The following is a 14,746-nucleotide window of genomic DNA, read 5'->3' as shown; positions in this document are numbered from 1 at the left end:
CATACGTGATTAATCTTGATTTTAAGGTGTGATGTTGCACTCAATAGTAAAAAGTTTGTTGTTTTTTTTCCTGAGAGAGAGAGAACCACTCCAAAGAGAGTGGAAAAATCTTACTGACCTCTTTGAAACAACACAATTATCAGTGTGAATAAAGTTTTAAGACTGTAAGAACAAATAACCTACCTACTTCCCTAAACTTCCCCAATAAATAGTGATAAAACACTGTAGCAATGCATGGAGGGGCAGGCCTTCCACTCCATGGCAACAGAACAGAACTAGTCCGTAACTAAGGGCACAGCAACAGCAACCACAGAATAAGACAAAGCCAGCCACAGTTGTATGTGCTGCTGCACATAAGAAATGGGCAAACTTTCCCACATTCACTGCTCAGTAAGCTGATGGTTTCTATTCACTCATTCTAACTGCTCAGAATGAGAACGCGTCTGCAAGGAAGGGAAAATAGTGCAGCTTCTGAGACGGAAAGTTCCAGAACGTAGTGGGTAAGAAGCAGGAACTTTAGGGAAGATCAGATGGAGAAGACCAATGCCCACAGAAAAAGGAGGAAGAGAGAACAACCTAAATATAGGAGGGGCTTGGACAGTGTTGGCAGGAAGAGAATGGCGAGGCTAAGGAATTCGGAAAATGTTGAGACTACAGGCCGAAGAGGTGGAGAAATAGTGGGCTGAATTTCACATCTAACATGTGGCACTGGCCAAATGTTTCTAGTTTATATCAGAATTATTTTGAAAGGATCAACAAGCATATAAGCAAGAACAGTTTTACGGTTTACTTTGTTTTCATAAGTGCTTGGTCAAACACTTTATAAAGGCTTGCCACTTGTCTTGCGTTTTTCTATGTGTTCATGCTCCACACTAGGGGAAACTTTACTCTCACTTGGTGTTGCATAGATCTTGGATAAAGAATGAAACAAAACCAGGGGAAGGTTTTTTTATTAAAAAATGGGAGAAGCAGAAGCAGCACAACAGAAATTATGTAAAGGTAGATTATTAAAGTTTGTATTTCTATAGGACCTACCTCCACTGGTTCCTCGCCCTCAACTGGAGCTCTTGAAAAGCACTGCAACAGATAGGAAACAAAATTACTACAAAATAAAAATATGTGGACTCTTGTAGGCACATAGTGTACTCTAAATAAAACTTAGCTCTAGATTTATTAAGCATGGCTATAGCTCCTTGATTATTACCACACACATACACACACACACACACAAATATACAGCATGGCAAATTTCCCAGAGCCCCTGAAGGCAGCAGGCAGATGGAGTTTGGCCTTGTGAATACTTCCCATTGCAAGCTGAGCTCCCTTTCTCTCTGCAAAAGTCAGGGCAAGCTAACCCTGCTAGACTTTTTCATGAGGCCAAGTTATAGCTACCTAACACTTTAGGGGGGCTTCAAAAATCATACTATTAACATAATGAAAAGATGGCCTTGTATAACTAACACTGTGTGCTGCTTTAAGAAAAGTGGCATATAAATGAAGCAATAACAGCCATGAAAACTGTATCAGCCCCGCGTCATTTCTATGCTAGAACTGAGAAATCATTAAATGGGAAGGGACTGGAAGTCATCTGCTCATCCATCAGCAAGTTATTCTCCTACCAGCTATTTAGAAGATCAACCATGCAGTAGAGGTAACAGCCCATTACAAGGCTTTAAGCCGAGAACATGTGTTAGCACTGAAAAAGGAACCTGTGGAACAAACATCTCCATACGTCTCGTGCAAACAAATCAAACCACACAGTGCAGGCAGTAGGCAAATGTCCAGGGTGTCTAGCTTTCTATTTTTTCCCTACAATTCTGCACTCTGATAGAGAACTACAGTTTATTCATCCTAGATACCTGATCTGAAGGAAGTGCTTATCCCACACAGGCAGCCAAGTATTCTCATGGTGTAAACTGGGCTATTTCTATTGCCCTTTGCTTCACTGTACTGAACAACAACATAATTCCAAAACACACAGCCCAATAGATAAAAGAGTAATTGCTCCACAGCCCCACTGTCCTGGGGAAATAAACAAAGGGATGCCCTCTTTTAAATGCTTAGATAGCAATATGGGGTGGGGTGGGGTAGGGAGATTGATTATCCACATATATATACAGAGATAGCAAAAGCTGTATCAGTTGAATTTGAGCCTGCCATGCAGCAAAATCTTAACCCAAAAGCAACTATGCGAAATCCGTATCAATTGCACTTCATAATGAATTAGCAACAAAAGCTGTAAACTGCCCATTTAACAACAGGTGGGATAAACTCAGCAGCCAGCTGGTATAAAAGCCCCTCTACTTTAGAGCTTGATATCTGCCCTAGAGAGAAATGTGCTGTAAGAATTGTCAGTATAGTGCAGTGGAACATTTAGGATTCATGTGCAAAACTCTGTTCTGCCAAGCAAACTGCCCACCACTATGCCCATATTGGGGGGGGGGGGCCACAATTCATCCACGTGTGCTCTGTTTTATATGAGAATGCAATTGGACTGTAACTAGGGATAGAAATCCAGGCATCCCGGAAGAGACTGTCCTAGTATGATGCTGACCTTTAAAGCCCTAAACGGCCTCGGTCCAGTATACCTGAAGGAGCATCTCCACCTCCATCATTCTGCCTGGACCCTGAGGTCCAGCCAAGGGCTTTCTGGCGGTTCCCTCGCTATGAGAAGCCAAGTTACAGGGAACCAGGCAGAGGGCCTTCTCGGTAGTGGCACCCAGCCTGTGGAACACCCTCCCACCAGATGTCAAAGAGAAAAATAACTACCAAAGTTTTAGAAGACATCTGGAGGCAGCGCTGTTTAGGGAAGCTTTTAATGTTTAATAGGTTATTGTATTTTAGTGTTCTGTTGGAAGCCGCCCAGAGTGGCTGGGGAAACCCAGCCAGATGGGCGGAGTATAAATAATAAATAATAATAATAATAATTATTATTATTATTATTATTATTATTATTATTATTATTAATCCTTTGTTCTATATCAATAAACAATAAGAGCTGCAGAGACAAAAGCAAATCCCCAGTGTCATCACCCACTCCTGCTTCTGTTTGTTTGTCATGCATGATGCAGCAAAGAGTAGACAACGTACCCATCAAACTATTGGTAGTTTTTTATTTTTATCATACCCACACATTATCTATGCATATCTATAACCTATACACGATTAGTCATATTTGCATCTTGTCCCTCCTTCAAGTGAACTCAAAAGGGGTGTACATGGGTAGATGTCAAGTGATACCTCACCTTATCATTACAACAATCCTGTTCAGTAGGTTAGCTTGAGAGATTGTTGCCACATTTCAGCTATGCTAGCGTGCGTCATCCCAGTATGATAACCAGATATAGCGCCAATCAGTTGTTTGGGATGGGAGGCTCACAGCTGAGTATAGACATGGAACTAGGCTTCAACATCAAAGCCCAACTTGCTCTAGCCTTGACATCACACTGCATCTCAATGTAGGAAGGAACATTCTGTGAAGGTACACTGCAGTAGTAGCTTAAAGGTAAAGGGACCCCTGACCATTAGGTCCAGTCGTGACCGACTCTGGGTTGTGGCGCTCATCTCGCTTTATTGGCCGAGGGAGCCGGCGTTTGTCCTCAGACAGCTTCCGGGTCATGTGGCCAGCATGGCTAAGCCACTTCTGGCAAACCAGAGCAGCGCGTGGAAACGCCGTTTACCTTCCCGCCGGAGCTTTCAAACTGCTAGATTGGCAGGAGCTGGGACAGAGCAATGGGAGCTCACCTCATCGCGGGGATTCGAACTACCGACCTTCTGATTGGCAAGTCCTAGGCTCTGTGGTTTAACCCACAGCGCCACCTAAGTAGTAACTTACAGAGAGCTAATAGGTGAAGGTGATTCACAAGAGGCAGTCAAGTCGAATACAGCAGAGGAAACTTCCAAGGTCACCATGCAATCTGGCCTGAGGCAAAATCCATTCCTTACTGTGAATCTATCAAGAGCTGAACCAATCCACAGAACATCAGTGTTATTTTCTTACAGTAGGGGTCAGCAACCTTTTTCAGCCTGAGTTAGTCCACCGTCCCTCAGACCATGTGGTGGGCCAGACTATATGGGGGGGGGGGGGAGATGAACGAATTCCTATGCCCCGCAAATAACCCAGAGATGCATTTTAAATAAAAGCACACATTCTACTCATGTAAAAACACGATGATTCCCGGACCGTCCGCAGGCTGGATTGAGAAGGCGATTGGGCCGCATCCGGCCCACGGGCCTTAGGTTGCCTACCGCTGTCCTACAGCCTAAACATGTCTCAAGAGGCCGCTGCAAAGTTAAATACAACTTGTTCACAGAAAAGTACCATAGAAATACATAATAACCGTTTTAACACCAAACATACGCAACAGAATTAACCCAATAAATTAGTTCTTGTAGTCCGGGCACAATTATTTTAGCTGTTCTGTATTAGTTATACTCTGCTAAATAGATTAGCTACTGCAATTAACTGCACACAGGACTGCCTGACATTAAAAGCTGTTCAGAAACTGCTGTTGTTTCAGAATAGTTACTAGACTGCTAATTACAAATGAATATATTATTCCAGTCCTTAGCTGCAGCCTGCTTCCAGGTGTAATTTGAGGTGCTGGTGATTTCCCTTAACTCGGTTTTGTAAATAACCCAATTTAAGTTTTTTTGCCAGGCATCTAAAATAGATAGTGATGGTGCTAAGCCTCCCCGGGGAAAGCTTTCTAGAAGAGCCACAACTGAAAAGGCCCATTCTCATGTCACCAGGAGGCACACAGAGAAGAACCTCAGATGCTGAACACAGGGTCTGGGTTGGTTCATGTGAGAAGAGGCAGTCCTTGAGGTACTGAGATGTGTAAAAAGGTCAAAAACAGCAATTAGAATTGAGCACGGAAACTAACTGCTAACCAGTGTAGTCTTGGAAGACGGTAAGTCCTATTCTCCATGGAAAAGCAGGCTTCTAGCTCCTTAACATAATAATAATAATAATAATAATAATAATAATAATAATGATGAAGCCTTCAATGAAATGGACAGCTAGATGGTCAAAATGATCCATCCCTTCACCAGCCCTCTGTATTTCCATACTGATCTCATAGAAAAGGACTTCCTTTCTTTCACAGCTGGCAAAGAAACCAAGCAGGGTATCAAAAGCGGGATGGAGCAATTCATCCCTCGTCCACTAGCTCCCTTACTCACCTGCATAGAATTTCTGGTCGCCTAGCGCTGTGGGTCTAGGACTTGCCGATCAGAAGGTCGGCAGTTTGAATCCCCGCAACGGGGTGAGCTCCCGTTGCTTTGTCCCAGCTCCTGCCAACCTAGCAGTTCAAAAGCATGTCAAAGTGCAAGTGGGAAGGTAAATGGTGTTTCTGTGCGCTGCTCTGGTTCACCAGAAGTGGCTTAGTCATGCTGGCCACATGACCCAGAAGCTGTACGCCGGCTCCCTTGGCCAATAAAGCGAGATGAGCGCCGCAACCCCAGAGTTGGCCATGACTGGACCTAATGGTCAGGGTCCTTTATAGCTCAAATGCAAAACTGTTTTACATCCTTGAATATTTTGGGACCTAGGTGCCTGAAGCAATGCTTGTCTCTGGTTCAACCTGTCCATGTACTGAGGTGACCTTTGGAGACTCGCACCACCAGGCATCTCCACCATCTGAGGTAAGTGACAGACACACTTTTCAATTGGGGTGCCTCATTTATGATTGGATTCTCTCCCCAAAATCATTATGTTTTCTGCACCAGGCAAAGTTATTTTTACATATTTGTCCTTCTAAACTGACATTTAATTGAATGTGTTGTAATTTATAAGTTTGTTTTGAGTTTTGTATTTAAGTAAATAAATATTAGATACATGGCTGAGCAAATCTCTTACATGTTTTGTGTTTTTCTGTTTGTTAAACTTGTTTTGTTTGCATGTAAGCCACTCTGGGAGCTTTTTTTTTGCAGAGTACAAATGCTCTAAATTAAATAAATTCAATATATATTATTACAGCAGATAAAATGTGGTGCAGTGCTCTCAACACTCACATACAGAAGTTGTTCAACAGAAAAGAAATTATGTAAGGACACTGAGAAAGTTATGCATTTCAGAGAAAATTTCTGTTCAGCTAGTTTTGTCAGTAAAGTTGTGAGCGATTCAGTATGATGCACATGGTTTAAATATTTGATTCACCAGTGGAGTCATCTCATGATTATGGCACAGAAAACGTCTATGTGCACCATGACAACCATTCCACCATAAAAAACAGCTCTGCTACAGAGGGAATTTGGGCTTCTTGAATTAGGACCTTGACTCTCAGACCCCCAACCCCCACATTTTCTCCAGAAGGCAATGCTATCAGAATCAACAACCTGTGGCAAACATGGAGCGATACATGGCAGCAGATAGCCCAGGCACCAATGACATTGCTTTGAAACTGTGTGCAGCAACGTTCGGGAAGCGGCAGGGAGGGGAAACTGCATGGCAGATTTATTGCTTCTTCTGCTAGAAAGTAAACACTCCCCCCCCACCACCTCCAGCACATGCTGTTTACAGCTCAGCAGGGAAAGCAAAAAAGCAAAATAGACCACTTAAACTAACACAGCCCTGGGTAGTCGTGGTCATCCATGTGAAGTGCCTGTGTTAAAGGCAGGCTAGTTGCCATATAGGGTTGATTAAATAAAAAAAAGCAAACCAATATACCCAGGATTTTATTTTGAATCGGAGCTTAGCCTGGAAACCTATTTTCATGGCAGTTGTGAGCAAGATAATACTTCAGAGCATACGCAGAGTGCTTTGCTGTCGCTCTGAAAGGATAAGGAAGGAGGACCTGCAGGGCAGGCGGTACAATTTTAACTCGGGTTCAAGTTCCTAGCACCTCTTATATAGCAATGAAACACAGGAAAGCTACCTTGCAGAAGCAACGGAAAGGCATTCCCTGCACCTCTCTCTCTCCCCTCAAGCTGCCACTCATATATGCAGGATCTGATGCACGCATAACTTTTTAATACTATCCTTGCCCTTACTGCCATTTCTTAATAGCCGCTGGTAGCAAAATACCCTGCAGCCCTTATCTTCTTCGCAACACAAACACACCCACCCACTGCCGCGGGGAGAGGAGGGGGTGGGGTGGGGGTTTCAACAACGGCACGTGTCACATGGCCGCAAGTATTTATTTACCGAAATGTATTTACCCCACAAGGAGAGGCTGGGGTGTTGGACCCATGTGCCATCCCACATTACAACAACACGCGCGCACAAACACGGCCGGGGACACGGGTTCACGGCACGCGCGTTTATTCGCAGTTCCACGGGGTACACGTGACACACTTTGCATGTCCCTGCTTAAACACAAACACAATATAACAATAATAATATTTTTATTATTCATACCCCGCCAGCCACTCTGGGCGGCTTCCAGCATATATAAAAAGCACAACGAAATGCCGAGCATTAAAAAAACTTCCCGATGCAAGCCTGCCTAATCTAAACAACCCCATAATATGTGTGTGGAACTGTACAAAACGGCGGTTCCCAGGAGCTTTTAACTCCAAAAAAGAAACACCCGTCACACGTCACCTCTCTCCCCACCACCCGCGTCAAGAGGGGGGGAGTGAACGTGTGAAACGGGCGGCGTGCGCGTGTGTTTCGCACACGCTTCCTTCCTGCCCCGGCGGCCCCTCTCCCTCAGTTCCTTACCTGGGCCGCCGCGGCCCAGCCCGGCTCGGCTTCCCAGGCTCGCTGCTGCTGTGCGCGCAAAGTCCCCTCGTCTCCTTCCTCCCTTTCCGTGCGTCGACTCCGGGCCTTCGCTCGGCCCCGCGCAGCCCTGCCAGCCCCGTCACAGCCCTGCCAGCCCCAGCTCCAGCCACAGCCCTTCCTGCCTCGGCGGGGCCCGCCTCCTGCGCTCCGTCCCTCGCTCGCTCCTCGCCAGACCCGCCTTCCTTCCCGCCCGAAAGCGGGGGCAGGCGCCGCGGAGCTGCCTGGCGAAACGCCCCTCAGCCTTCCCCACCCCCTCCCACCGCGTTATGTACAGAAGAAGAGCCTGGGGTCGCCTCTCCGCCGCCGCCGCCTCGTCCCTCCCGCCAGAGGCGCGTGTCACCGTCACACATGCACACGGTTCTCCACAGAAGCGGGGCGCTCCTTCTCTGAGCTCCCTCAAAAGCGCGCCAAAAGCAACAACTATAAGTCGCCTTAGACCAGAGCAACCCCTGCGCTAGGAGCATGTAGTTTGGCCTACTGGTCCAGAGGCGAGACGACCCTTGTTTACTGTCCTCCACTCTCCCCCTAAATCCTCAAAAATGAATTGAAAAGCATTAATTCGGTGAGGTAGAAGCCTGCCCCGGTAATGTCCTTCTTTCAGGAGGGAGGTATTATCCATGATCTCCCCCCCCCAAAAAAAAAGAAGCTCAACAAGCTTTTGGGAGATCTCCCAAAACAAGCTCAACAACTTTTTGCTCCCCCCTTTAACAAAAATCCTGGCTACGCCCATGCTCTCCTCACAGACACACAAGAGTCTATGCCAGTTATTGCACCTTCCATCCCTCTGCAATTATCTAAAGTGGTTTTTCATTGCAAGGCACAACAGCGCAACTGCCGCAAAATGTTGTGGCTCTTCTTCCGCCCTCTTTCCCTCCTCTCTCCCTCGCTGCTCCCTGTAAGCTGGAATTCCTACCCCAAAGACTTGAGTGAAGATACCCTTGCCCCCCTCTCCTTGTACAGCTTTCCTCAAAAGTGACATTTTCCATGAAGCCTTTGAAACAACATACAGACCCTTATTCTTCACCTGGAACCTATAACTTGGGCGAGTTTCCAGCTCTCAGCAGACCTAGCCAGCATAGCCAATGGTCAAGGATGATGGGAACTGTGATCGAACAATGGTTTGTGCATAATGCCAAGACAAACCATGGCTGTGCATAAATAAGTAGCCATGCAGGTGCTCAAAGACTGTTGTCACTTTGCTCATCTCCTGGTCTTGCTACTGCTGCACTACCCAAAGCTAAGCAGTGGTTTGGTTTCATGTTCAAATCCAGGATTGTGGTTTGTCTCCCCTAAAACCATAAGCAGTAAGCCAAGAACAAGCATTGACTACAGCTCATGGTTTGCTTGGAGAAAGAAACCACAAGCCTAGGTTCAGATGTACAGTAATGTTAAGCCAAACCATGGCTTGGCTTTGGCTAATAAAGTGGCAACAGAACAGCTGGCTGCAGTTTTTGCATTATCTGCGTACTTGTTCAAACTCAGCTATGGTTTCTGCTTAGCATTACATGCAAACTGCGCCACAGATTCCTCATCCTAATGTAAATGAACACTGGAACACATTTTTCTTGTATTTTTTTCTTGTTTCCATGAATTGCCTCCCCTGTGGCAAATTTTAGCTTGTAAATTCCTGTCATCAGGGACTGCCTAGTTACTCTGTTGAAACATTACACATGGTACCATTATTAATAACAACAAACTGGGGACATGGGCACACACCTCAGACTTGCCTTTAAATCCTACAGCTCTACCCCCCAATTCTCTTCCTGGTTTATGTTGTTGCCTGAGTATAAAAAACCTCTAATGTGTTACAATTTATAATTGTAAATAAAATTTAAAATATCATTAAGCTATCAAAAATAAAAAGCATAAAAACAAAACCAATAAACAAATAGCAGAAAGTGTGGGTGGTAGTACAGACTCTGCTTCTGAAAAGAAAGGTAAGGAAGGAAGCAGATTGTCAATTCAGAATCTTCATTCTCAAGTGTCAAGTTTCTTGGGCTTTCTTCAGAACTAGAAATTATGCTTCTGCATAAGCCATAAATTACAATAAAGACATCTCCATCTCTATAAAGTTTTTGCAAATATTGGTGAAATGGCAAATATGGGCCAATCTATTACCTTTGCACCATTTTTGCAATTAAAATTGCAATGAAAATTTCCTACTACATCCTAACGAGCTCACTCTTCACTAGATTAATTACACACACACAAACACACACACAAATGGCAAAAATGTTTTTACTAACCTATGTGCTTCAGGTGTGGGTGCTTCAGGTATTTTCATGGAGAAAATAGTGCAACGGTAAAAGGTTTAACACTAAGGCAGAACTTTTCAAAGTTTTCATGTTGGTGACACACTTTTTAGACATGCATCATTTCACGACACACTAATTCAGTTTTACTAGCAAACTGGAGGTTAAACTAACCCCTTTCCAGCGCTGGGAGAAGTATGTGGAGGGTTTGCATTACAAACCTACACACTGCAGCCGACACATTAACGTGTCACGACACACAGTTTGGAAAGCTCTGCATTAAAGTCTAATTCAGTCCCCCATTAGAAAAAAAAAGTGTGAAAGCTCTTCTGTAACATATACTTTAGCCTTAACTTGCAGTTTCCTTATCCTTCCCCCTGCATCCCATAACCCACTTTACTTCGGAAAGGGGGCTTGGGAATGAACACTTTGCCACACTCCGGGGTTTCCCCCTTCACAAGTCACAAGTTATATATGCCTGCTGTCCCCACACCTAACTTAATCATTCTCCAACCCTTTAGCACAGGAGCTGGGAACCTCTGGCCCTCCAGATGTTGTTGGACTCCAACTCACATCAGCCACAGTCAGCAAGATCAGGGATTATGAGATAATCAGTCATCCATCTGAACAGGAACATGAGGATATCTCTGGTTCCTATTGTTACACAAACTCTTCCAGAACCCGAACAAATTATCCTAATACAGAAACCTTCCTTCAGTGAACATTTCACGTTATTCTCCCCACCCCATCTGTAAAAAAGAATTCATCCCATGTTGGGTCACCTCATATCTTGGCCAATTTCCACATGCAGCATTGGCTATGTGCATATTAGTGGCTTAGAACTCAGAAAAGTCATTTCGCCCTCTGCTGCGCTTCAAGGCACATTTGCATGTTGCTACAAACACCCCAGATGGTGCATTACCTGTTTGGTTTCCACAGGCCTGCAACCCATGGCTATCTCAAATGTACACACCTTAGTTTTTAACCACAAAGTGAATGTGGACTGAAACTGGATGGAAGCTGCTTTGAGGGGAAACAGATCAAACAGCAATATTTCAGGCTCTCCAAGTGTCCCTATTTTCCAGGGACGTCCCTGATTTAGAGAAGCCACCCAGGTTTCTGATTTGATCCTGGAATGTCTCACTTTTTTTAGGATGTCCCTAATTAATTGGAGAAATGTTGGAGGGTATGGAGTTATCCAACCCCTGAGTCGTCTGAAGGCAATCCTGTATAGGGAAGCTTTTTTAAAAATAATGTTTAATGTTTCATTGTGGTTTTTTTTAAATAGATGTTTGAAGCTGCCCAGAGTGGCTGGGGCAACCTAGTAAGATGTTGTGGGGGTATAAATAGTAAAATTATCATTATGGAATGGGACGTCCCTATTTTCATCGGAGAAATCTTGGAGGGTATGATATTTCTTGAGACAATACAGAATAGATATGGATTGTGGCTAATGTTATGGGTGTATAGATTCAAACAGCAGCAGAGGGAGCACTGTGGAGCTGTGGTAAACAGTAATATGTACACAGCCATAGATTCCTCTACTCCCCCCTTTTTTCAAATCTACATAGCAGATTCTCTTCTCTTCCCTCACACACCAGTTTCTCAGGCTTTGTGTACCTCCTTCAAACTTTTATTGTAAATGTCATTACAATGATTGTGGCACCCTGGTTTTTCTGGATGACTCCTTTGAGAAGGAGATGGTTGACCAAAGAACCCCAACCTCCCATTCAACAAAGTGTCCTGCTAGCAAGTCTTTTTGGCTTCAAACACACTGCACATCTGAAGCACATTCAAAGCATATGACTTTCCCCAAAGAATCCTGGGAACTGTGGTTTATTAAGAGTGCTAAGAACTATAGCTCTGTCAGAGGGTAAATTACAGGACTCTTGGGGTGGGGGATTTACATTCTAAATGTATGATGTGTATGCAACCCATGTAACAGTCATCACACCACTCTTCAACTTCTGGCAATATTTATTTCAATAGTGGATGCTATTTTAAGAGCACTCAGGTGAATACCATATTTTTCCGTGTTTAAGACGCCCCCATGTATAAGACGACCCTTTTTTTAAAAAACCCAAAATTAAGAAATTAAGTTGTTTAGCTTCCGCCAATCGCTCACCCGCCTGCCCACCACTGCTGATCGCTTGCCACAGTCACTGCCAATCGCACATCTCGCCACAGCTGCCAATTGTTTGCCTGCTTGCCGCCACCAACAACCCACCTGCCCACTTGCCACAGCCACCAATCGACACCAATTGCCACAGCCACCAATTGCCACAGCCACAGCCAATCGCAGACAGGCCTTGCCGCAGCCACCAATCACCCACCCAATCGCCGCTACCAATCTCCTGCTTGCTGCTATTAAATCGCACGTCCCCCTCTGCATTCACTATCTGTGTATAAGACGACACCCAATTCTTGCCTTTTTTTTTTTTAAGCAAAAAGCATTGTCTTATACGCAGAAAAATACGGTAAATGGGTAGTGGTGCTGTCATCCAAATCACCAATATGCCACCACACTAATGGTCTATCAAGCAGAACTGTCTCCACAAGCAGTCAACTTGCTCAAATACAGGAACTGAGCCCAACCACCCCAACTTCAGTTACCAGTACAAATTGTCTCTTAACACACACCTTATTCATTTGGCACTGGCCCCTTCTTTCCACCCATAGGCCCCCTTTGAATCCTCTCATCCTTGCCTCCTATGCATTATAAGCCAAGCCAACCATCTGCTATTCTGTTTCACTCCACCCAGATTGCTTGCAGACCTATTTAGAATCATCCTGATTTGTTTGTGCAACGTTTGCAGGGAGATTAAACAATGTTGGCTACATAATGAGCATTATTTATTCTTTGTTTGTGGGGAGGTTATATGATGTGGCGAACAAGCTTTCCCCCAAACCTTTTAGTGCATGTTCCTGTCACTTCCCTTATTATAAAAAAAAAGCCTGTAGCTGTGTGCATATATTGCTGACATAAAATTCACCTACTTCATTCTTTTTCTCATTTTGAATTGAAGGTGGTTTGCAAGGGAAATGCACCAATGCAAAGCACTTCATAAGAAACAACAGGACAGATGCAGGATAGATACAGACTGTTGCTAATGTCATGTGTACACCGCTTTCCAAATCTGTAGTGGGAGCACACTGGGTGCAAGAGTAAACAGGAGTGTGTACACAGCCTGATTGTTTTGGGAAGTGGGTTCAGTGTGCAAGAGTTTCAAACCAATTGTGCAATCTGAATTGTCTCCATTTGCAGCATTCAAATGGCATCTTCCTCAAAAAGCAGGGGAGGGAGAAGTCTTCCAATTTACCAACACTTGGAAAGGAAAAAGGAGAGAAAAACATGCAATAAAAGAAAACAGAGATATATAATTAAGCAGGGATTATAGAAGGGCAGAAAGCAGGCAGACAGAAGAACCCCTGCAGCGTCTTCCAGCCAGCTTAATAAAACAAAACAGGAGCACTCACCTCCCTGGTATTACTGTATTGCTTTCCAGCTCTATTGGTCTTGAAGCCCTTTTACCAGCATGATTGCTTCTTCTGCTTCCTTGCTCTCACAGTAGGTTGGGTACTTGTACAGTAACCCACTCACAGGGATGCATCAGCTCCTGGTGCCTCCAGACTGTCCATATTTTGCAGGAGAGATTCAAGTGCATACTTTAACTTTCAGTTTACACAGCTAAAGTGGATTAAAGAGCTTTAGCAGTCTGGAAATGGGGGGAAAGTCATTGAAAAGTGTGCAATAAATTAGCAACAGGAAGATGTATAAACACCCCAAGAGTAAATCAGGATGAATGTTCATTGTCTTATAACATTCATTGTCTTATATATGGGCACAACAGAAGTAATAATGCTCAATAAAGACCTGATGTAATCTAACCTCCCTACAAGCAAATCAGGATGAATGTTTGTGGGCATGCACATGAAAGCTCATACTAAGAACAAACTTAGTTGGTCTCTAAGGTGCTACTGGACGATATATTTATTTCTACTGCTCAATAAACAGGTCTTCTGTAGGGGTCCTAAAACACTGAAGATACATTGGGGGGGGGGGACTCTGCCAAGCTCTCAGAACAGTAAAACCAGTTCTGCAGCCTTCTCCGGCCCTGCAAGTGGATGATGTGAGCTATGTTGGAGAGAGAGGTTTGGAGGAGAGAGTCTTACTCTCTAGTAGTAGCTGAGTTGGCACAATGGTGATTGCTCCAAGCACACTTAAACTTGGTTAGATTTTGCATTTACCCTCATCAACCTTTAAAAACCAGCCTAAACAAAAATACTTCAGCTAGAATCAATAGCAGACACTTAAGCTTTCCACAAATAAGCAAAGATTTTACTCACAACATTCCAGAACTTACATCAAACAAGTCTCCATTCATTGGCAGTAAAACCAAGAAGTTAAAAGGTTCCAAAACAAGTAGTTGATTTCCTTGCAAAAGGATAATGCAATCTGTGGGTTAGCAAAGATGCAGGCTTCAAAATCTCCCTTTTGGAGAGATTCAGTTCACTTGGCTTTTCTTGCAGCTGGGAGTCATTGGCCATGTAGCTCCTTCCTGAGAAAAATGAGGGAGCAGAGGCTGCTAGGAGCCTGCTCAACCACACCCACTGGTAATATGACCTCAGGGCTCGGGTTAACCCTTTCAATGCACGCAAGTGTGAGTCAGTAACCGTATACAGTGGTACCTCGGGTTAAGAACTTAATTCGTTCTGGAGGTCTGTTCTTAACCTGAAACTGTTCTTAACCTGAAGCACCACTTTAGCT

General features: G+C 44.3%; 1 protein-coding gene across 6 annotated transcripts in view; it reads right to left on the bottom strand.

The window, feature by feature from the left end:
• Window positions 1-14,542, bottom strand: part of LOC309328007 (signal transducer and activator of transcription 5B) — a 66,351-nt gene extending 51,809 nt beyond the window's left edge. For 3 of the 6 annotated variants that reach the window (XM_081837795.1, XM_081837794.1, XM_081837797.1), the window contains exons 1-2: window positions 7,667-7,872; window positions 1,036-1,077 (exon numbers count right to left, since the gene is read on the bottom strand). The gene's annotated coding sequence lies outside the window, so the exon portion shown is untranslated. Of the gene's footprint in view, window positions 1-1,035; window positions 1,078-7,666; window positions 7,874-14,342 lie in introns of those variants that run through there. The other 3 variants (XM_081837796.1, XM_081837799.1, XM_081837798.1) reach the window with 2 other exon arrangements.
• Window positions 14,543-14,746: the final 204 nt, after the last annotated feature.

Source organism: Podarcis erhardii (genome assembly GCF_964252035.2).
Source record: "Podarcis erhardii genome assembly, chromosome: 13".
Classification (NCBI taxonomy): Eukaryota; Metazoa; Chordata; class Lepidosauria; order Squamata; family Lacertidae; genus Podarcis; species Podarcis erhardii.
This window is presented reverse-complemented; position numbering and strand designations above follow the sequence as displayed.